Source organism: Lepisosteus platostomus, chromosome 5 (genome assembly GCF_059453375.1).
Source record: "Lepisosteus platostomus isolate fLepPlt1 chromosome 5, fLepPlt1.hap1, whole genome shotgun sequence".
In the NCBI taxonomy this organism is placed as follows: Eukaryota; Metazoa; Chordata; class Actinopteri; order Semionotiformes; family Lepisosteidae; genus Lepisosteus; species Lepisosteus platostomus.
The window spans coordinates 5,725,722-5,750,242 of NC_142615.1; the positions used below are offsets into that span (position 1 = coordinate 5,725,722).

At 42.3% G+C, this 24,521-nt stretch overlaps 1 protein-coding gene and 2 non-coding genes across 3 annotated transcripts in view; all 3 read left to right on the forward strand.

Moving 5' to 3' along the window:
• Positions 1-24,521, forward strand: part of LOC148662626 (uncharacterized) — a 783,119-nt gene that overhangs the window by 721,918 nt on the left and 36,680 nt on the right. The window lies entirely within an intron of this gene.
• Positions 15,842-15,934, forward strand: trnar-ucu (transfer RNA arginine (anticodon UCU)). Its single transcript has 2 exons — positions 15,842-15,878; positions 15,899-15,934. It is a non-coding gene; the product is annotated as a tRNA-Arg (tRNA).
• On the forward strand, positions 22,813-22,887 carry trnan-auu (transfer RNA asparagine (anticodon AUU)). Its single transcript has one exon. It is a non-coding gene; the product is annotated as a tRNA-Asn (tRNA).

The following is a 24,521-nucleotide window of genomic DNA, read 5'->3' on the forward strand; positions in this document are numbered from 1 at the left end:
GTCGCAGCGCTTCCTGCTTTCACTTCAATGTGCTTCCTGATGTCGAGACGTGTGCCGTGTGGAGGCTCTGAAAGCGAGAGCAATGAAAAGGTTTACGACGCTGTGAAAGAAAACAGAGAAGTGAAAGGCAGTCCTTTCTCTAAGGAGGTAAAAGAAAAGCTACTACCCGTCGGGGAATCAAACCCCAGTCTCCCGCGTGACAGGCGGGGATACTTGCCACTGAAGAAAGATGTGAAGACGGGGGTTTGAATTTAATCCTTTCTGTATGAGGTTTAGACTTCTAAGTCACAAGCTGGGGTTTATGGTAGGAAAGGGGGTTAACTGATAAGGATTCCAGATGCAAGCTAGGAACCCCCCTGTGTGTAATCTTAAACTGACTATTTGGCCAGGACCTCGTAAACTGGCCAAATACCATGATTCCCCCTCTTTACCATCAGACCGAGTGACGTCAGAAACGGAGAAGAAGATACTATATAACCCAAAAGTTTGTACCGGTACGGGGAACAATACTTCGGTTTTGATGTTTCTTGCGGGAAACAAGACTTCGGCTTTATTGTTCCTTGCATGCAATAAACTCATCTGTTTTACTTCATCTCAGGATCAAGAACCTTATTCCTTCTTTTACAACACTTTCATTGATCTGGTAAGAGTCATTTTCCTGGTCAGTAATAAAATAGTGAAAATGACAGTAGAATCTTGCACAACAATGTATCAAGCTGAGATTTTTTTTCTCTCTAGCAATGATTTAGAATGACATTTTAGAGCACTACAGCTGTGAGCTTTTGAAAGGAAGTACATTGTGTTTCCACAACATACTTATACAAATAATGTTTCCATGGTGATGGAACTGTAGAAATAATGTGCAGGTCAGAGATCAGTGTCTTCACATCCCCTCTCCAGGGAGAAAATCCTGCTGCAGTGGTGTTGCGGTAGAGGGAGGGGATAGAAAAGAGGTGCGCAGTGCCCAGGGAGCTGTTATCAGCAGGGAAGCAGAAGTGCCAGATAAGAATTTGACCTCCACCTAAATTTATGTCTGAATAACATTATATACAGATGCAGCTTCTCAGAACACATGGTATTTCTTCTAGATATGGTAAAAGTTGTGCCGTGCCTTATGCATTTCACTGGCCAAAGACAATCAATAGGTTGCACTTAGATGTTATTAAAACGATTACTTCATTCAATCTGTTTCTCTAATGTGCATGTTTAAATCCATTTAATATTGAATATTAATATGACATTTTACAACTAAGGCTAAATTTTGGTAGCTAAAAATAAAAACAGAAGTACTGTATAGCACAATTGTGTTTTGATTTGAACCATTGTTTGCATCTCAATAATCCATTCGTCCTCGAAAGAAGCAAAGACAGAAATGTTTTGAGTCTCACAAAGATCCTGTTCTCAAACCAAAAGAAAGGTTTAATGTGATCCCGCTAGAAAAAAAGTCAAATTCCATCTGAAATGATGTCCCCTCAAACATTTTGTAATATCTCTGGAAGTTTGTACAGTAGAAGCCTGGTTAAATGCTTAAATTCAAACTAAACAAGACTATTGGAATGAGATTTGATGTCGAACTGGGATTGAAATAAATCGGAACACTGCACTTCATTGTGCTTTCTGTATGACAAAAGTTGTGCTCTCTGTGTTTTTGATAACTCAGCTGTTAGAGTGGAAGACCGTAGTAGAAACAGCTGGGAATGCTCAGGCCTCTGGTTTGAATCTGGCTGGAAGAAAGGTGCTTTTTATGTTCTTTAATCAAAAAGTGAAAATAGCAAATTTGTCATTCACTTAAACATTCATCAAAAGCTGAGTGAAGCACAGCCTCTTGTTCTGAATTCTCATCACGTCTAGTTTTGACCTTTAAAATGTCGACTGCTCACTCTTCCTAACACAAAGAGCTGCAGGTAACAGTACCTATCGGGAGTTTAGTTCAGTGGTAGAGCACATGCCTCGCATCACTGTAACGTGTGCAGCCCTTTCTATAGACTGGATGAGTCTCCTGTTCCATCTCCAATTCTTTCTGCACATATCGCCTGTTTCACCACCGTTATCATTAGACTATGGCCCCTAATATGAGAATACTGTTCCAAAAGACTGTCTTAAATAGTAACGCTGAAAAGGGTAATGATAACAGTTTTTTTTATTAAGGTAACCTTACATTTGCTTGTATAGTATAATTTATTATCTGTACCCGCAAATCCCCAATATTACTGCTGTCTCCTGAGAAACACAAGTGTAGAGTCAAATCATATGAAATAATACAACAAATCTATTCAATTAACACCCAGATGTGACAGAACACTTTTAAGACTTATACCCCTTTAAATAAGTATTTCCTTAATTTTAGTTCTCTTCCCTCCATGGGATACCTGAAAATTCACTATAGCATAATAAAGGCTGTGCATGCATTACCTGTAATACAGCTACTAATAAAGATAACATTAAAGTTGATTATTAAGAAATTACGCTTTTATTAATAAAATATGTTTTGATAAAAGAAGTCTTCATAGAACCTAGGTAAATCCCTGTAGTAGTCTAACAACTCCAAAAAAGAAAAAAAAAACAGAACAACTTCAAAACAAAGAGAAAAAGAACATTAAAAACAAATCTGGGGAACAACAAAAACACAGAATCTAATGCGAGAGCTTTTCAAGTCTTCAGTACTCCATCGTGCTCCTCTCGTATCAGTAGACCTCTCTCATATATTTGTGTATTGGTCAGCTGGAGGTCCATTGCTGATGGTAATTTAAGTAGGGAGCTGTGTCACCATGTGTGGACTACATAGGAACAAGTAAAATTTTATTCCATGCTGAAAAGAGAAGCAAACAACGTTTGAGCTTTGGAGCCTTCTTTAGGTCTGACAAGGAACAAACCTTTACTTGTTCCTTTGATGTTAATTTAGACCTGATCTCCAGCAAATACTTAACAGGACCTAAACTGGTCAGTTAGTTTAAATAGTTGAAGATACAGGCCACACTGCTCCAGGTGAGGCTTGAACTCAATCTCAGCATGAGTTCAATCACACCACTGGAGCTGCAGAAGTCTCTTTTTACACAGACTAATGCAATTGGAATTTGTCACGAAACAAATGAGAACTGCAGCTGTGCACTTGAGACAGGATGCCACCGTATTAATTTTAACACTCCAGTCAAATAAGCAGACATGTCACTATTGCTAAATCGTTACAAAAGACGCCAACTAATGACCAGTTTTATTTTTAACACAACTTTACTGAAAGTTAAACTTATAAAATTACCTGAGCAAATAAATACAACAATTATGACCTTCTCAGCATTTTTTTAAATTAATAAATTTATTTATCCACGGTGTGCCTTGTGCTTACTTTTCAGAACTTTGATTTTCTCTCTCTCCTGTGTCAGTAGGAACTTACATTTCAAATTAAGTTCTTTAATCAGTTCCAATATCTTCCTTTCAAAGTAGGGAGGAGCAAGCTGGCGTGTTGTTTTGCCTGTGGGTATTCTTTATGACTATATCTTCTGACACCTGTGCACAATCCTACAACATTACAAGAGAAGCGCTATAACAGGAGTCATAAAAGTGCAAGAGGCCACATTGAACAATAATTCGGAATTGTAAAACAACTAACGCTTTGCTTGGCTGTCATTTGGTTTGTATACCAGTCCATCAAGAGCCAGCACCATCATCATCAGGTCATGTGCAGTCCTACACAACCTTGCGATTGACTGGAATGAGCTAAATTTTCCATCTCTATGGCATGCAGCACACTCTGGCTGTTTCAACACAGTCATTATTGGACCACAGTGCACTGTCTCTTCTGTCCTGTGGCTATCATAATCACTTTTAAGAAGCCAAGTTTTTTTCTTTAACATGTGCTTGGGTGCCACCCATTTCCTTATTATCCCTGCTTTCCACTGATAACCACAAATACAGAGACCCATCATAATAAAATACTTAGCAAATCTATTCAGTTGACTCCCAAATTTTATAGAACATATTAAAGGCTCCCACTCCATTTATATAACCATTTGCTCTGTTCTGTTCTCTTCACTTCCTAGCATATCTTAAAACTCACAGCTACTAGTAATGATTGACATTAAACATAAATAGTAAATGACACTTCTGTAAATACACACATTAATAAACTTCATTATTAATAAATATGGTATGAGTGTAAAGCAATTTTAATTAATATTCCAATACATTTCCAAGCAACGGATTATTTCCACTATATTTGGGAGCCTTCTAATGCAATCCTGCGTTACACCGAGTACGGTACTAAGCCATATGAAGACATAGTTTAAATTAGTCCGCTACTTTAGTTACTCTGGAGTGCTGCAGTTGTTACTTTGTGTTCATTGCAATTGAGAACAGGTTAAGTTCGGCACTGCGGACTAAGCACAGCAGCAAAGTTCGTTGCAATTGGACTTAAGGTGGAGCACAAGTTTAGATGGCATCTGCATTCTAAGCACGGGTTGAACTCCTGTTAGTATGCTACTTTCAGTTCGATGCAATTGACCCATAGAGTTTGCCCTAATAAGGTCTGAATGAAGCTTAGGCAGAGCCAACCCATTGCTTTTGTAACTTCCATTAATCTCTACCCATCTTCCCTCGCTCACTTTTGATCTTTCTAAGACAAGCATTTAACTGGAGTTCAGCCCAATGATACTGCTGAGAACCAGAGAAAAAAAAATATATATTGTAACGCCCTCACCTGGTGGTTAGGAGGAAGCGCCCCTAGGAGCTCATAGTACAGCTTGGCATGCTGGGAGTTGTAGCCAGGGAGAGTCTGAGGGTCAGCACGGTGACCAGCGGCTGACCCTACCTGTGTAAATAATGTCCTAGTAGTTCTAGTGCCCTGTGTAGTCTTATAAGTGTATAGCGTGTTGTTAAGTAATTACCACCCTAAAGATGTGTATGTGTTCCGTCAGTCTTCTCATGTGCGTGTATATGCTGTGTTTGGTTTTGTGGTTGTTAAAGAATAAAGCTGTTGCTTGGTTTGTTAATCGCGTCTCCACTGGTCCTTTGTTCTGAGAAAAACCTGTAAACGCTACATTGGTGTCAGAAGCGGGCAGGATGGACAAATCTTGGCAGACATTAGCCGATTCTGTATGGGCAGCGCACATAGGGAGCCTGAGCAACTCCTGGGTGCGACAGGTGGCCACAGCCCTTACCAGGGCTATCCAGTAGTGGTCCTGCCGGTAGAATTGGGGCGACTGCCTGCTACTCCCGCCCAGTGGATGCCCCAAAGAGAAGATACCCTCCCTGCCGGAGCTGACCAGCGATTCCCACACCGACGGAGGAGTCCAGCAAGGGGGAAGAGAAGCCAGCCCGTGCAGCAACCCCCGCGGAACAGCCCCGCACGCTGTTTTGCGACCGCAGCGGGAAGAGACGACACCGAGCCCGGTTCTGCTGGGCACCCAAACCTCGCACTCCGCGATCAGTGTCGGGAAACGGGAACGGGTCGACTCAGCGCGGGGACGGCCGCCCTTGAACACCTCAACCCCCTCTCCGGAGAGCGCTGTGAAGACCGGCACCCCTCACACCACTGTGGGGCGAGTCGGCTATAGCCTGTACCTCCAGTGCCGAATCGAATCGAGGAACAACCCTGCCTGGCCCTACTGAAGGCTAAGGACTGTGATGGGACAGCTCGCCGCAGTGCGGGGGAAACAGGAGCTTGCCTTTCGTCTAGGTGCAGCGATGGTGCGCCACCCCTGCTACCTCGCACCCATCCAGGAGGACTGCATTCTGGGGCTGGACCTACTGCAGCGAGTGGGGGCCAGTTTGGACTTGGGCCGGCAGGAGTTGGTGTGGCAGGGGGAGCAACTTCACCTGGTGGAGGGCAGGCCCGGCGAAGGCCGAGGGACGCGGGCTTGCCGGAGCCGGGGGAAAAAGAGTCAGTGGCGGCGGCGGCAGACCGGGCCTGTGAGCCGGGGAGCGAGCGTGCCGGATCCTGCCCCCGAGTCGGCTGGGGGGCCAGACAAGGCGGCAGCGGTTGCGTGGAGGCGAGGCGCGGCGTTGAGGACCTCTACCAACACGACATCGAGACTGGTGACCCTCTGCCATCCGCATCCCACCTGGACGCATGGCTCACGCCAAGCGGACCGCCGCCGAGGAAAAGATCCTGGAGATGGCCGCAGCAGGAGTGATTAAGCCCTCCGCGAGCCCTCGGCGCCAGCTGTACTGGTCCAAAAAAAAGAAGGCTCGTGGAGGTTCTGCGTAAACTACCGCAAGCTGAACGAGGTCACCTGGAACGATTCCTACCCCCTGACGAGGATAGACGATGCCAAGGACTACATCACCGGGTCGACCTGGTTCAGCTCCCTTGACCTCTGCTGTGGCTACTGGCAGGTACCACTCGCTCGAAGCCTCTGGCAGTTTACTGCCTTTGGCCTGTGCAATGCCCCGGCGACTTTCAAGAGGCTGATGGAGAGGGTGCTGGCATCGGTCCCGTGGAACCAGTGTATGCTGTATCTGCTGCGCAGCTTTCTGGGGTTGGCTTCGTATTACCGGAGGTTTGTCCGGGACTTTGCCAGCATCGCTCCCCCGCTGCACCGCCTCACCGACAAGGGCCGCCGTTTCGACTTGAACTCGGGCAGCGAGACGGCTTTCAGCCGGTTACGTGAAGCTCTGGTGGGGGTCCCCGTGCTGGCCTACCCCGATCCGTGGTTACCGTATATCCTGGATACGGACGCGAGTGTCTCAGAGTTGGACACGGTGTTGGCGCAGGAGGGGCCAGATGGGGAGCGGGTAGTTGCCTACTACAGTCGGGTTTTGAATAAGGCTGAACGGAACTACTGCGTGACCCGTCGTGAGCTGCTGGCGGCGATGGTGGCGGTCCGCCACTTCAGGCCGTGCCTGTTCAGGGCCCGATTCCGGTTGAGGACCGACCATGTGTCCCTCACCTGGCTGCTCCACTTTAAGGAGCCAGAGGGGCAGATGGTGTGATAGATGGAGGTCCTGCACGAGGGCTGTGCTCCGAGTGGTGCACGGCCAGAAGGGCTTGGGGCATTTCGGCTGTAAAAAAAACTTCTTATTGGGTCTTATTGGGGTTCTTGCCACCGGGACATGGAGCGGTATTGCCGAACGTGTGCGGTGCGCGTGGCCCAGAAGGAGCCCCCCTCCAACAACACCAGGTGGGGACTCCTATGGAGCAGGTGGTGGTTGACGTTTTGGGCCAGTTTCCACGCACTGAGGCTGGAAACTGCTATGTCCTGGTGGTGGTGGACTATTTTACAAAATGGCCGGGGGCCTATGCCCTCCCGGACCATAGTGCCCCCACCGTGGCCGATGCACTGCTGGAGGGGATGTTTGCCAGGCTAGGGGTGCCGGAGGAGTTACACAGTGACCAGGGGCGTAACTTCGAATCCCAGGTCTTCGCCAGAGTGTGCCAGCGCCTGGGGATCTCTAAGACGCGGACCACCCCGCTGGATCCCCAGAACGACAGGTTGGTGGACCGGTTCAATCGGACTTTAATTGGTTTGAAGAGTTCTGCTGTGTTTTTGTGGTTAAGGCGATGGACTTGAAGTCCATCGGGGTCTCCCCGCGCAGGTTCAAGTCCTGCCGACTACGACAATCTCCTTATGTCATCGTGTGCCTGCATAAAAATGGAAATGCACTGCTCTACTTTTAAAGCGCAAAATTGCTTGAAACCGCTGCCTTGGAAACAAATTCTTCAGCGTCCACGAATGACATTTCGCAGCTGAAAGCAGATAAGGATGCTTTTAGTGTTCGTGTGTCTTGTGCCCTACTTCCAGCCCTTGAAAACCTAATTAGTAAAGCTGAAAGAACCGACTCCATGGGTGTTGGTCGTGCACAAGGAGGAGCTGTGACAATAGCAGAGCAGGAGTGAGGATGGCGCAGATGGAAACTCGTTTTCATGCGCTCCTCTGGAAGGAATGAAAATAAAAGTTGAAACCCAAAACAGTAGTAGCCATAAGAGTAAATGCCTCCTAACAGCTAGCAAGCGCTCCTAGTTAGTGTCATGGTGTGTATCCCTGCCTGTCATGCGGGAAACTGGGGTTTGATTACCGACGGGGAAACAGGTAGCTTTTTTACAATCAGATTCCAATCTCTAATGCTGTGTGTGAGAGTTTGCGTAACTTTCCTTTTCTCACATTTTCTGACGACTATTCCAAATGGGCGCCCTGTCAACTCCTAATACTTTTCAAAAACATGCCTGCATGTTTGATTATTTTTATTTTTAAAAAGTTCAATATTGATCATAACTAAAGAAATTAATGATCACGAACCAAAAAAAGGGCTGAAGATGCGAGTCACTCTTGAATTAGAGCTGGGTGACACGGGCTTCTGTTCTGATATGGTTGTACGAGAAGCAAGAGGAATCTCTTCTCTCCTATGGAGCATGAGCTGAATCAGGAGTGAGACATTTCGCGTGTTCGTGCATATGTCAACGCATTAACCTACATCGTAAAACTAAAACTAAATTAAAAACTAACGTTAAGTTATCAGAGACATTAAATTATATACAAACAAGAGACAGGCAAAGTAATAATTCTACATTAAGTGTCCTAACTAATTGAAATGACCAAACTAATTGAAATGGTCTGATTCAGAGCCTGTGCAGTTTGTGTGGAATGACACCAGTACTGAACCCTCAGCACCGTACTGAGCACAAGTTGAGCTGCTCTCCATCTTTGCTACCCACGGGATTTCATTCCAATGGAGCTCAGAGAAGGAGCTGATCTCCAGACAGTAGTGTTAAGTTGTCTGCAGCCTCATGCGAATTTCGACAATTTACCCAAAGTGTTTTCTATAGCTTTAAGGTGCAGTTAATTTATATAAAGGAAGGTAAATCGTTTTAACGCAACAAAAGCCAGGCAGGAGTCAAACATACATTTTCCTGATCTGAAGTCAGTTGCGTTATCCATTATGCCATTGGTCTTACATCGCTCAATTGCACCATAGTGACCTCAGTGCCACTAATAGTAATACATACTGTATTTCTGATTGAGCGCTGAGTGCAAAGGTTGAATAAGCTTTGCTCCTGCCATCGATTCTGCGTGAAAAAACACAGCATTAAAGTTTCACAGACAAATGCAGCATTCCGACAAAACCAATTTTAAAAACAACTACGGCACACTACAATTCGCACTGACTCTGAAAAGTGATCACGGCAGATGTTGTTCCCTGCATAACGCTGAAGGGACCAAAGAGCATTGCTGTCGGGAAGACAAAATGAGGCTTTTTTCTGCCTTGATGTTAAGCTAACAAAGACTATCTTGAAACACCTAATTCAGTCTCTCAACAGACTGTCAAGCAAAGTTTTTACCCATTGAGCTCGCAATAGAAGGATGGTCTTAACCCACAAACACTTAGCAGCAGCGAAATTCAAACCTACCCCTGCGAAGAAATTGGAGCACAAACCCAGCACCTTAGACCACCCAGCCACACTCCCAACACCTTACTTTTTTCAGAGGACGCCGGGTTCAGCTCTTGGTGTCCGACGCTTGAAAACGACAGCACCTTCGTTTTCCGAGATGTTTCCTATCACTTCTTTGTCAGCTCTGAATATAGTTCTTCTTTGGAGCAGGCTTCAGACCTTTTATTTAATGTATAAAGGAGGGCGCATTCCTAAACGTGTAATTCCTGTTTTAGAAATGTTTTGGGCGGTGTGTTTTATATAGTATTCTGATTATATTCAAAATAACAGTATTCTGATTGTATTCTGTAGACCTGTGTAGCAATCGTACTGGATGTGACATGGATTCTGAAATGTTTCTTGAAAAGGTATTTAGGGTTGCTTGAATCTATAACAAAAAAAGTGACCCGAAACTTCCTACAGATGCAGCCATTCAAAATGGGTGGGGTATTTCACGGTATAAATTTTGAGCTTTTAAATTTAAACTGTGTATTACAGCATGTTAATCATCAGTCATTAAAAATTTGGTATATTTTATGAAAGCAAGATTGCTCAGTTGGACAAAAGTACACAACCTACCTTTATCAGAAATATTTATGCATCAAAGCCTTTACCGAAGATATTACTAATAGTATTAATAATGAATGACTTTGGACAAGCTGTAAACTCAAAGTATAATTTCTTTACCAAATTTGTACAAGCACTTGGAATCTGTCCAAGCCCTACTTTGTCAGGCATTCTCTTTTACTGCAACGGACATAAAAACTCCCTTGCTTTTAACAGGGCGTTTCATAATTTCTAACTACGAAAATTATTTAAACTGCGACACTTATCATTCAACCAGAGCTCAAAATATTTAATAATGTAACATGCCACTGCATGAACAAGGTTATACTGCTATTTCCTTAGATACGCGATTAAAAAATAATTTTTATTAAATTTTTAATAAAATGTTTTTGTTCACTCATAATCTGACAATTTCAGGAAGACTAAGGAAGGACTAAGGGAATTGTCATCTGTTGTGAAAGCTCTGTGAGCTCTGTGACTTTGAGACCACTTGTTATCCCAGGTTGTTTGAATTGCCACAATTCAAATAGAGAAAAAGAGCTGACTGACAAGATTTAAGATGTGGCTGTCAATGTTGGATTAAAAAAAACACATTGCCCGACATTAGTTGCATTGCTTGAAAAATAATTTTATTTCGAGAGACTGGATAAGTAATTCAAGTGTTTTTTTTAACTTCCTGAAAAACAAATAATAATTTAACTATATGTGCAAATGTTTTATGATATGTCGCTGTTGTGAATGTCTGTGGAGTGTATCTTATTTGCCTGTCTGTCCTGGCTGTGCTCTCTCTCTTGCTCGCCCTCCCCTTCTCTCTCTCTCTCAATTCAAGGTGCTTTATTAATAATAATAATAATAATAATAGCTTACACTTATATAGCGCTTTTCTGGACACTCCACTCAAAGCGCTTTACAGGTAATGGGGACTCCCCTCCACCACCACCAATGTGCAGCATCCACCTGGATGATGCGACGGCAGCCATAGTGCGCCAGAACGCTCACCACACATCAGCTATCAGTGGGGAGGAGAGCAGAGTAATGTAGCCAATTCATAGAGGGGGATTATTAGGAGGCCATGATTAGTAAGGGCCAATTGGAAATTTGGCCAGGACACCGGGGTTACACCCCTACTCTTTTCGAGAAGCGCCCTGGGATTTTTAATGACCACAGAGAGTCAGGACCTCGGTATTAGCATGACAGATTGGTACAATCAGTGTTGGGTATTTACTTTGCTTTGAGATGCCACTTTTAAAGGTGATATATAAAATCAAGGCTTTAACTTGCTTTAACTACGCAAGTCTGAGTTCTCGTGTCTGTCCTATCCGAACCCGAAAGTATTACAATATGTATCTTTATAGCAGGTGGTGTACAACTTTTTAGTATAGATTACACTTTTCTAAAATGTATTTAAAAAAAAAAATGATTACAATCTAATCTTTCCATGTTTGATCCCAGGATCCCAAGAAAAATAAATCTAAACGGGGAGAATGCTATGCTGAAAGTTTATTAAGATACTTAGAAGACAAAGATATCAATTTATGTTGCATTTGTCTGATTGTGAATCAAAAAACACATATATTTAAACCTGCGTTTGCGATTTAAATCAAAACGCGATTTAAATCAATATAAATGTTTATATTGTAACACATAGGTGACTATTCATTGTTATTAAAATGACTTAAATTCGATCATGTTGTGATATTTAGAAATATAAATTTGTTTGGTGCGAGTGAGGTTTTATTTAATCTCTGACCCAGGGAAATGTTTTATTTTTTCAAAGAAATGTTTGTTGAAAAAAAAGTCATGACTCCAGCAGGATTCAAACACACAGCATGTGAGGTAGGAGTCAGGAGCCTAACCCACAGTGCCACCGGCAAGGTCACATGCAGAGTGCTGAAAAAGCACTACAGAAACATTATCAACAGACAATGTACAGCATGTACTATTCTTGTGTTGCGGTACATGAATATAATTATATCGTTATTAATTTCTTTAGATACGCAATTCCATATTATATTCCCTTTTAATCAAATTCTAAAAGTATGCTTGTTGACTCCAGTATCACATTAGTTAAAGACTTCGAAGCTTAAAATGTTTAGGGAGAAATGGAATACTGGTGTGTATTTTTTATTTAAAGTACAGAGACCAGCCATATACTGTATGTTTATGTTCCAAAATTAATATCGTTTATGGCCTTCACACGCGTTACAGTATGCTCCTATTCTTTTTATGCTCAGGTACTAAGATTTCCCTTCAGTGGTAAAATTCCATATGAATATTCAATGCTAAAATGGGCACAGTAAAGACATTTACTGTAAATCTTTCTACGACCGACCAACGGACTACGAGTGCCCCTGTCGGTCAACCAATCACGTACCGCGGTATTTTGCGTCATCGCGAGTCACAATGCGTGACGCCGTAGCCAATTACCTCCGGTACGTGTCTGTACCGCGCACTTTGAATGGCTGCATCTGTACCTTCCAATCACTGATGTCGCTCTCCCTAAACCTTAACGTGATGTTTTGCAGATGTGCAGTGTGCCTTTACTCCTGTATTAAAAACAACCTCTGTTGTCGGGCGGAGTTGAAGGAGAACTAACTGCACAGAAAAAGTATGTAACGATAAAATGTTTCTACACTTCAGAATGTCCCTTTAAATCCCTGCTCACACACGTCGGTGTGGGGAGCGGGCAGGTAGAGAGCTTTTCCAGAAACTCATGATGTTTCTCATGGGGTGTTACCTGCAGTAGTATCTCTCTCCACGCCTTTGGAAAGAAAAGAGTGGCTCCAGTGCAGGGTAAGGTCAGAACAGCTGGTCTGATTGTCTTAGAAAACAAGAAACTAAAATCAACAGGGAAATTGAACAATACAGAAATCAGCACAGTATACAATAGGAAGCAAGCAAACAAAATGCTCAGCAAAAATCGTAGTTGAGTAAATTGGTGTAAAAAAAAATATTTGTAAGCAAAGGAGAGCCGGTGCTGCGTGTGAAACACATCAATAGTTCAGCATTTCTGAAACGTTTAATTGAATTGAAGAAATCCTCTCCTTAAACTTCAAAAAAGGATTATCTGTGGAGCCAGCAGGCGTAACACTGCAGTTGCCCGTTTCTCACAGGTGTTTGAAGTTGTGGATAACATTTAGTTAAACCTAATAACTGGTTGGGCCACCCTTAGAAGCAACAACTGCAATCAAGCGTTTGCGATAACTGGCAATGAGTCTTTTACAAAGCTGTGGAGGAATTTTGGCCCACTCATCTTTGCAGAATTGTTGTAATTCAGCCACATTGGAGGGTTTTCGAGCCTTAACCGCTTTTTTAAGGTCATGCCACAACATCTCAATCGGATTCAGGTCAGGACTTTGACTAGGCCACTCCAAAGTCTTCATTTTGTTTTTCTTAAGCCATTCAGAGGTGGACTTGCTGGTGTGTTTTGAACTTGAACTTGAACTTTATTGCCATATGTAACCGGTACTGGTACAATGGAATTCTTACTTACAGAAAGTCTCTTGATTGTAAAACAAGTGTAAAAAACAAGACAAAGTGCAAACAGTGCATCAAGGCAATGTACAAACAAACAATAGACAACGTGCAAGTAAACATGTAGATAGTTTGAATGTAAACAATACAGACGTGTAAACAATGACTGGAGATGTGCAATAGATAAGAAATCATAAAGAGGTAGATGGTGATGGTGTAGGTGTGGTCCGAGGGGGATGGCTAAATGTGTTCGCCAGTCTCACTGCTTGAGGATAGAAGGTATTGAAGAATCTAGTGGTAAGTGTCCGTATGCTCTTATATCTCTTGCCTGAGGGCAGTGGGGTGAAGAGCTCATGCCCGGGGTGGTGACTGTCCTCTGTGATGGCCAGAATTCTACCATGGCAGCGGTCCTCATAGAGCTGTTTAATCTCGGTGAGACCGCAGCCGATGATCTTCTGGGCCATATTGACCATTCTCTGTAGTGCCTTTCTTTCTCGCGAAGAGGTGTTACCATACCACACAGTGATCCCGTTGGTGAGGACGCTCTCGATGGTGCAGCGGTAGAAGTTCACGAAATAAAGGTGCTGCTGAGCCTTCTTCATGATAGAGTCAGTGTTCACAGTCCAGGTTAGATCTTTAATATGAATTCCCAAAAACCTAAAGCTGGTGACTGTTTCCACTTCCGTTCCATCAATACTGAGTGGGCTGTGAGGGTATGGCCTGTGTCTCCGAAAATCCACTATTAGCTCTTTCATTTTCTTTATGTTCAAGTCCAGGTTATTGCTATGACACCACCTAAGCAGCTGTACAACTTCATCCCTGTAAGTAGACTTGTCATCATCACTGATCAGTCCTATTATAGTGGTGTCATCGGCAAACTTAATGATGCGGTTGTTGCTGTGTCTTGCTGTGCAGTCGTGAGTAAATAGGGAGTACAACCTTGGACTCAGACAGCAGCCTTTTGGGGTTCCAGTGCTCAGGGTGAGTGGTGTTGATGTTTTATTGCCTATCCGCACCACCTGTGGTCTCTCGATAAGAAAGTCCAGCAGCCAGTTGCAGACAGAGTTGCACAGACCTAATCCCCTGAGCTTTGTCACCAGTTGACTGGGTATGATGGAACTGAATGCTAAACTGTAGTCCACAAACAGCATTCTCACATACGAGTTCTTAGTGTCCAGTTGTTCCAAGGTTGTATGCAAAGCCAGGGAAACAGCATCATCCACTGATCTGTTGTTCTGGTAGGCGAACTGCAAGGGGTCCAGGGACTCTGTGATGGAGGAGTTGATGTGTGACAACACCAGCTTCTCCAGGCATTTCATCACCACAGATGTTAATGCTACTGGGCAGTAATCATTCAGGCATGTCACTTTTATCTTTTTGGGGGTTGGAACAATAGTGTTTTTTTTAAAGCAGATGGGGACCATGGACTGTGACAGGGAGGAGTTAAAGATGTCCGTAAACACTGTGGTCAGCTGGGCTGCACATGTCCTCAGGACGTGAGGTGGTATCCCATCAGGCCCTGCAGCCTTACGGATTTTCACCCTGCTCAGAGTCTTCTGCACGTCCTGCTCTGAGAGTTTCAGAACAAACTCGCCCTGCACACTTGCTGTCTTCTCAGCATTGCCGGTGTTCAGAGCATCAAAGCGGGCATAGAATTTGCCCACTTTGGATCATTGTCTTGCTGCAGAACCCAAGTGCACTTCAGCTTGAGGTCACGAACAGATGGCCGGACATTCTCCTTCAGGATTTTTTGGTAGACAGCAGAATTCATGGTTCCATTTACCACAGCAAGTCTTCCAGGTCCTGAAGCAGCAAAACAGCCCCAGACCATCACACTACCACCACCATATTTTACTGTTGGTATGATGTTCCTTTTCTGAAATGCTGTGTTACTTTTACGCCAGATGTAATGGGACACACCTTCCAAAAAGTTCAACTTTTGTCTTGTCAGTCCACAGAGTATTTTCCCAAAAGTCTTGGGGGTCATCAAGATGTTTTCTGGCTCATCAGTGGTTTTCGTCTTGGAATTCTGCCATGCAGGCCATTTTTGCCCAGTCTCTTTCTTATAGTGGAGTCATGAACACTGATCTTAACTGAGGCAAGTGAAGCCTGCAGTTCTTTGGATGTTGTTGTGGGGTTTTTTGTGACCTCTTGGATGAGTCGTCGCTGTGCTCTTGGGGTAATTTTGGTCTTTAGAAATGGCTTTATAAACTTTTCCAGACTGATAAATCTCAATCACTTTTTCACACAGGGCCATGTAGGTTTGGATTTTTTTTTCCCCTTAATAATAAAAACCTTCATTTAAAAACTGCATTTTGTGTTTACTTGTGTTATCTTTGTCTAATATTTCAATTTGTTTGATGATCTGAAACTTTCAGTGTGACAAACATGCAAAAAAATAAGAAATCAGGAAGGGGGCAAACACTTTTTCACACAGCTGGCTCTGTGGCGCAATGGAGAGCGCATTGGACTTCTAGGCCTTGATAGAATGAAGTCATTCAAAGGTTGTGGGTTCGAGTCCCACCAGAGTCATGTGTCATTTTTATTGAACCTTTCGAAATCCTCTAGGGATTGGTGTTGATCAAGTCAAATACAGGACTTCTTAAGAGTCCACAGTTGAAAATGAACCAGCAGCCACAAGAAAGAAATTAGCACTGGACTGTGATCACATCACTCCTGCCCTGGAGTCCTTGCACTGGCTTCCTGTCAACTTCAAAATCCTCAAGCTCACCTATAAGGCTCTCCATGGCTTAGCACCTCAGTACCTGTCTGGGTTATCGCCCTACTCCCCACCTCACAACCTCCGCTCTTCTAATTGTGTTTTCCTATCTGTCCCCCAGTCCATCTACATTCTATGGGTGACAGGGCCTTCTCGTGTTTTGCCCCAAAGCTCTGGATCTTTATCCCCAAGGATATCAGATAGTCACCTTCTCTAAACTCCTTCAAATCCAGACTCAAAACCCTCTTCTTTAGAAGAGCCTTTAATGAACTATTCTTTACCTCTCTGTTCCTACTGTATTTAATACCACCATCTATTGTCTCCTCTAACTGTGTATTCTCATCCTGCTTATCTAGTGTATTTTTTTAACTTTATTGTTGTCATTCTGTAAAGTGCTTTGAAAACCCACCTTTAAAGGCGCTATATAATGTAAAGATTATTATTATTATTATTAATAATGAACAGTGCATTTAACACTGAGCACATGCGGTCCTTCTTTGCAAAGGATTGCAAAGGTTGGGAATTAGCTTTTCACTTGTGTTGTTGAAGACCGTATCCTGGCTGTGTTGCAGGAAATGTCTGGATGCCATCACCATCACCGGATCAAGGAGAGGATCAGGGTTTTGGGAAGTCTTTTTGATGCCTGACACTGTGTGTTTCCTGGTTGTAACGGGTGTCATTCTGGACCTAAACAACAGAGAACACCATTGAAATCGCTGAACTGCCTAGCGGACACTTTGTTGCCTTCTTCTGACCTGTAATTCATGCGATTCTCTGAAAACATGGCACGTTGTATCTGTGCTACCTTTATGGAGGGTGACCACACTCATAAGGATCATAGATTCGATCACAAGCATCTAAAAACGAGAATGAGAAAATGACATCACGCTATAAGGCTGAATGGCATGAATTCTCCTGTTCCTTCTGCAGCAAATGTGAGTTTTTTTGCTTCTTAACACTGAGATAGTTGGAGATATTTGGCAGCTGTGGGATTCCAACTCAACCCTCAAAGAGACTGGAGCTTTAATCCAGCTCTAAACTAAAAACTGGGTGACTTGTAAGGGCTGGTAGGAGAGGAAAAGAATAAATGCTTCTTTTTTGGTCTTTAGCTACTAAAAGAAAGGAAAAAATTATTTTTTCACCAGTTGTTTTGATCAAATCATTGTAACGCAGTGCCATATTAAGGTATAATATGTACATGAACGTCATGTCTGAGTCGAAGATGGCAGCTGAGTATCGCTGGAGGACAGTTCATCATGAGTGGGTAAGCCTGCATAATGAGGGAGAAGAGATCAGCCTCTCTGACGCAGTGTCCAGTGACACTAACCTTCTGTCCTACTGTTCTCTGCTAATGTAGGGGGTGAATGTTTATTTAGGTGAATGTAAGGTTTCATTCTTGTAAAATATTTCCGAGCACTTTTTTTGTTGCTGAAAATTAATCTTGAATGTGCATTTGAATGAATTCCGATATTGTCACCTAATTCTATACATTGTTTCATCAGACTAGAACATTTAGAGGAGCTCAATTGCATTTATGAATTGCATAGTGATAGTATTTCTTTCCGTTTAAATACTTCAGTCAAAAATGTAGAGAAGGTGCTCCTGTTTTCACCATTATAAGAACTGTGATGCACCAGTAATATTTACTCTCACAAAAGTATTGTAATTGTATTGTTCTGTTCTGTAACAATCTTGAGTGACACAAACCTTCTGTTTTACTGCACTACACTTCTCCAGAGGCCAGTTCAGCACACAAGGATCCTCAGTCAAACAAACACTGCAATCGCTTGATAAAAGCCATTCCTCATCCTTTCTCTTAGTATTGGTGCAACTTTTGTATGCAAAGAAGGCGATTTGACAATGAAAGGTGCAATCATCTTAAAGAGAGTCTTCATGAAGGCATGCACAGCTTAAGGCACATGAAGCTGAATCCGTGAGCTGATTGACACAAAACAATGTCGCTTCGCATTATCTGCAAAGCTGTTTTGCTTGTCTGACCACCTCTTCGTACTTTACAGTGAGCGCATATATTTCAGTTTCTTCTTTTGTATTTTCCTTTCTATTTTACTGTCCCTTTCCCCCATGTGGAGATGTATCCACTGCCAAAACTGCTGTCTGATTATTTAAATTATCTGTAAAACTGTTACATGACTTCATCTAATTGTAAATTTATAAGACAGTCTGTGAGACATTTGTGAGAGTAGCTGAATCCCAGGGCTGGTGTGGAATCACACACAGACAGGTCTTCTGTCAGAGCTGTGTAGCTCTGTCCCACTGCTCAGAGCTACAGACTGGTCAAATGGTCACTATTGTAGACACGACCATCGGACCATCGGCTACAAATAATCAATATACTGATCATAGTGTCACTACTGGTGTTTATTACATAAATACTATATATAAATAATAAGATAATTCCACACAAATGTGTGTTATAAAACATTTATAAATTTTGGGAGGCTGACATACAGTAAAGAAAGTAATACTGAAGGGCTGGAAGTCCTGGAAAGGGTTAATAGAAACTTCTTGCTTCTGACCTGGAACAGAGCCCACAACTGCCAGATCAGTGACCCCTGAGCCCAGTTCACAGAGAGGAGAACCAGGAGCTCTTCTCTGTCTCTAAGAGGCTGTGAGGAAGGAGAAAAGGGGGAGATGTGACTTGAGTCTAGGCTGTTCTGATCTAATTCATGAAGCAGCACTGATTGTCTGAATATTTTCTGGTCCTGGATTGTGAAGATAGCGAGCAGTATGGAGTTGAGCTTCAGTCTGAGTGTTAGTCTACACTGTGAATCTGAATGAGAAGAGAATATTGATTTTTTATTCTGCCTAAGAGAATTTTTCTTCTTTGCCAGGTGGTGTTACATCCCCTTTAGATACTCTACACAGACTGCCAGAGAGAAGAGGAGAGAGAGAGATGGACAGATAAGAGCACACGCAGTGAGAGAGACATACGTCTTGATTTACTTTGAAGCAAATGTTCATTTCCTTTCTGGAACAAGTTGTTTCTGAACTTCAAGACATTCATACAACTTCTGAAAGATAAAATACAAATCTTGCTTATCAGGACAGAAGAAATACTGCAAAAAAATGTCAGTGATTTTTTCTCATTTTAACGAAATGTGCAGAAAAACAACAGCAGTGCATCTCCATCGTCTTGATTTAGCTTAATACAAGTATTCACTCCCTTTAATGAAAATAAAAACCTGTGAAAGATGAAATAAAGTTCTTGATTATTCTTCGTCAGTGCAGAAGAAGTACTGCCAGCTGGCAGGAAAATGCCAGTATTTTATTTTCTTAAACTGCAAACGTATGAATGGTGAAAATGTGTCTCTGTGCAGCTATTAAACAAAGAGCTGGTGGTTCAAGCACACTCAGGGACATGCTTCAGATTGTTATGATGTAACATAACCTTCGCTAAAAATTGATGGGCTTTCTTCCCAAACCCTCTTGAACTTCGCAGGAAATGTGCGTTTTACTTGTGTGGAACTACAAGTAAAGAATTAAGTACCTAAGTCAATGTCCAAGAAAACCATCTTCACATGGGGAATTTTTCTTCAACTGGCTGTTGGGAGAATTCATTTATACACCCGTTGTATCCTTAGCAAAAATATTTTAAAATTAGAACACAGATTTGTTGGAGAACTTGACAGTCCTCGACAATTATTATTAAATAAGTTTTATACAAATGTGCGTTGCTATTTTAAATATGTACCTTAATTGTAATATATATAAACATAATTGCTTTGATATGGATGTTCATTTGAAGAATTTGAGGAAACTATCAAGGATCGCAGAACAACCAAAGATACATTTGGGCATCTGCTATTGGTAAAGATTAAAGAGTACCATAAGTGTGAAGCTTGCATACACACGAGAGAAAAAAATAGTTTTAATGCACTTCATTAAACGGATGGTGTGCTTATCAATCGTGCATAAAATGGACATAGCAGAGGATGGTTTCAATCCATCGACCTCTGGGTTATGGGCCCAGCACACTTCCACTGCACCACTCTGCTGACAGTTATCTTAGTGTGATGCAACACAACTTTTCTATCTTTGCTTTCGAAAAGTGCGCCCAAGATGAAAAGTCTAAACGCTTAACGCAGACGTCACTTTGAGCACTTGGTCTTTTATAGTACGAATCATCACAAGCTGCTCTACATTGGCGTGTCTTCAAGATCGTTGTGAACCAAAGCTTCTACTTTCCTAGGCAACTGATTCTTTCGTCATTAATTCCCAAATCTTCACTGAGAATCAGTGAAACGAAAACCAAACACACTCACTTCCTAGCGCGAAAGAAAAATGATTGAAGCATTTGAGAAATAGCAAGAGTAGTCTGAACAGCTCCAGCCTATCAACTGCTCTACAAAGAGATCGCTCCCTCTATACCCATTTTATAACACTGAAAATGATTCAGGAAGCACAGCAAAGTTCTAAAAGCAGAGGTTGAAAAGCATCTGAAAAAAAATAAAATAAAAAAGAAATAAATAAAAATAATAATAAAAAAAGCGTCTGGATACGTAAAATGTCAATTTATCTAAGTAACATCTTCAGCTTTGAAAGATTGTAATCCATATATTTTTGTTTCACTCTTTTTTACATAACAGGCTTTCAATAAATAAACTGTATTGTAATGAAGGCTGCATTAGAAAATGTATATCTACTGTAGCATTGTTAAATAAAATCGGGACATGTGCCAGTCTCGAATTAATCACTCTTTGCAGGCACACTACGGAAACCTGCAGATGTTCGTTGGGAGAAGTGACTCCTGCAAAGAGTGTTAATCGTCGAGAAAAGCACTCCTCTTGGGAATATATTTCCAATTTCTGAAGAGCCGATTTTCACGATTTTTTCCCCGATATTTATTTTCCGGTGCGGTTATTGATCGCGTTCGAAAGATGATTTTCATAATGGACGTGTTACCTGCAAAGTCACAGTTAAACTGTTAATGGCGAAAAGATTCAGAATATTTTTTTTTAGAATACCCATTTAATTTTTTATCATTCTTACAAGCAAATTGTTTATGGAAACGCTAGTGTAAATTACAGTGTAAATAGACAGGAGCTATTACTATTTTAAACACTAGTTGTGATAGCTGTAGCTCTTATCTGCATCTGAGTTCCCGGTATGAATACTATAGGTTATAATTTATCTGCTCGGGCTAGGATACGTTCCTGTTTCTCAGTTTGATCAAATATGTATATTGTTAAACCCTGCGAATTGAAAAAAACGGTGTCGGTGGCTCTGCACTTTAATCATTTAGCGCTATCTATACAGCTTGCGAAAGATGAAACACAAATCTTGCTTATCAGTGAAGAAGAGGTACTCCCAGCAGGCCAGCTAATACAGCAAAGTTTTTTTTCACCCTGACCCAGAGAATGGAGAAAAGAGAGGCGCCTGTGGCTCTGCAGTTTAATCAATTTGTGAGTTCGGCGGTTAACTGAAAGAATGGTAAACGGAGCTCGCCCCAGCCAATCCTTATTCTTTTAAAGAGGAGAAAAATTAACTTTGCCGGCATTTTTACAAGCTATAAAAGATAGCACAGAAAAAAAACACACTACAGATTATTTTTTGGAGCCGAAGCAGCGATGTCCTTTCCGATTCAATTGATAAACCTCACCCAGTGAATACTGTTAACAGAATGTGAAAGCATGGTCAACTTTGTAACTGCAACCACAGGAAAAACAGCAAGAAGCAGACTCCATTCTCCATTTAAATCTGTCGTGAGAGGTATGTTTTTTGAATGCATGAAGTCAATCCCACGATCGCTTTTGAACTTGGACAAAGTACTTCCAAAGGAGCGCTGTATGCAAAGATTTAACAAGCTCAACCCCCGCCAATGATTCGGTGTGAAGAAGCAGAACATTCAAGTTTCACAGACAGAAGCAGCACGCCACCATAACCAACATTAAAACGAAGGGCACACTACGATTTGCATTGACACAAAAGTGATCTCGGCAGATGTCGTTCCCTGCATAACGCAAAAAGTGGCAAAGCGCATTTGGGTTGAGAGGACGCAAGTAGGTTTTTGTTTTCTGCCTTGATGTCAAGCTGACAAAGTATCTTTAAACACTTTGCTTACTTTCTCGAGAGACTGCTGAACAGCGTAGGATCTACACACACATGAGGAGACTGATGGAACACGTACACATCTTTAGGGTGGTAATTACTTAACAACAGGCTATACACTTATAAGGCTACACAGGACACTAAAACTACTACGACACTATTTATATATGGAGGGTCAGCTGCTGGTCATCGAGCTGACCCTCAGACTCTCCCCAGCTACAACTCCCAGCCTGCTCTGTGGTGCTATGAGTGCCTAGGTGCTCTTCCTCCTCACCACCGGGCGAGGGCGTTACAATACTTACGAGGAAGACATCGCTCTCTCCAAACCCCAACATCGTGTCCCGACCCACCGTGCTGGAAGCCGACGCGTGCTGTTATTCCTTTACAGAGCAGAAATGACAACCTAGGAGCTGAGAGATCATTTCAGCATTTGGCAGCAATACAGCATTTCCAAAACACAAACAACCAACTCGGAATGACTTGCTTTTGACGCTTTTCAAAGCGTTCTTTGTGCACGACGACTGTGCCGCCTAGCAGATACAAATGGGTTGTGGCTTGAAAACACAAGCGATGTTTATTTTTTGACCGGAAAGGTGCAAATGGAGAACAGCTTTTCTCATCACTCTCTGTGGCGCAATCGGTGAGCGTGTTCTGCTATTAACTGAAAGGTTGGTGGTTCAAGCCCACCCAGGGATGACCTTCTTAGTATTGTCAATGTAAACACTGTCTCCACTAAAGCCAAAACCGTAACCCTCTTTATATTTGCAGAAAATGCAAGCCTTTTGCTTGTGTCTAACAACAACACTAGAGACCGGGGAAGTCCAATAGTGATCAACACCGCAACTCCCCAGAAAACCATTTTCACCCATGGAAAAGTATATTTGAATGGCTGGCGGGAGATATCAGTTATACTCCTGTTGCGTCCTCTGCTAAAATCGTTTAGAAATACAACGAGGAATTGTTTGAGAACTTGACAAGCATTGTTACGTTAGCACTGTGAAGGTGGATGTTGATATTTTAATATATTTACCTTAATTTTAACATAAATATAAAGATAAATGCTGGACAATCTATGCTGTACAATCAAACACAGTTATATTTTGAGTCTCATGCTGATCGTTGTATGGATCCAAAAGAAAATTTTAAAGCTGATACATTTTCGATTGGAATTTGCTTCTAGCTGCAATCGGTATCTTTTACTTTATGTATGGTAGTGGAAATATATTTTTTAAATGTTTTCTAAAAAAGATCTCATGAAGTATTGCCAGGACCTGCCTTTAGCACTCAGTAGTGATAACACTGTTGATATAGACAGAGAAGAACTGATGATCTAAGCTAAAATAGCTCTAACACCCCTCCTGTAACAGTGTTCGTATTCATAGCAAGTAATATTCTTTTTCAACCCCGAACGTAGCTTTTGCATTAAGTGTTATGTAACCATTAGCGATTTTGGTAGCTTCTGGAGAGCGCACTTTTTCAAACTGAAGCTTATAAGAACATTATTCAAGACTCACCATGGCCCAGAGTCGTTCATCGGGACAAGGATTAACATCAATTGAAAGTACTCCAAAATAAAAGATTTGACCGAAAAATTACAAGAATAGGCAAGTATTAAAACAGCACCATAACTTCTTGAGTTCCAATCTCTTTCCTGGTTCAGGCCATGTAAAATGACATAATCAGTGGTGTCATGCCGAGGTTGTGAGTTTAAGCCTCACCTGGAGCAGCCAGGTTTTCTGTCTTGACAGGTAAACAGTGTTTTGTGTTATTTGCTAAATGGAGAGAGGATTCTGTGTTAATTGGCTCCTCCTGGGAGAGGTCAAGATGAGAAGTTCACGAGGCTGGTGGTAAATATCCTGTTCAGGAATATCGTGGCTGTAGGGGGTCAGATCTATAAATATAGTAAACACATTAGTGGAGATGGTGTGCCTGCTCTCTGTGTGAGAGCCAGGCAGGAAGAAGAATCTGTGGTCTGGGAAGAAAAGACCCTCTTCAGAAGAGCGGCGCTTCTCACAGGAGAGAATGAAAACAAAATCTTTTTCAGGGACGCTGATTTTTCTCTTTGGGGGAATTAAAAGCTCTTGTAGCAAGTGACCTTGTGGAGCAACGGTAGCGCGTCTGACTCCAGCTCAGAAGATTGTGTGTTCAAATCATGTCGAGGTCAGCTGATGTGTCTGCAGGTTCTGCTGGTGCTGAACCTTGTGATCACACCACATAGGTCATCTGAATGAAATAACAGAGGAATATAGAACATGCAGTCAGGAGCGTATGCAACGAATCACTTTGAACACGACAAGAGAAAAGGCACACTGCACATCCGCAGAACATGAC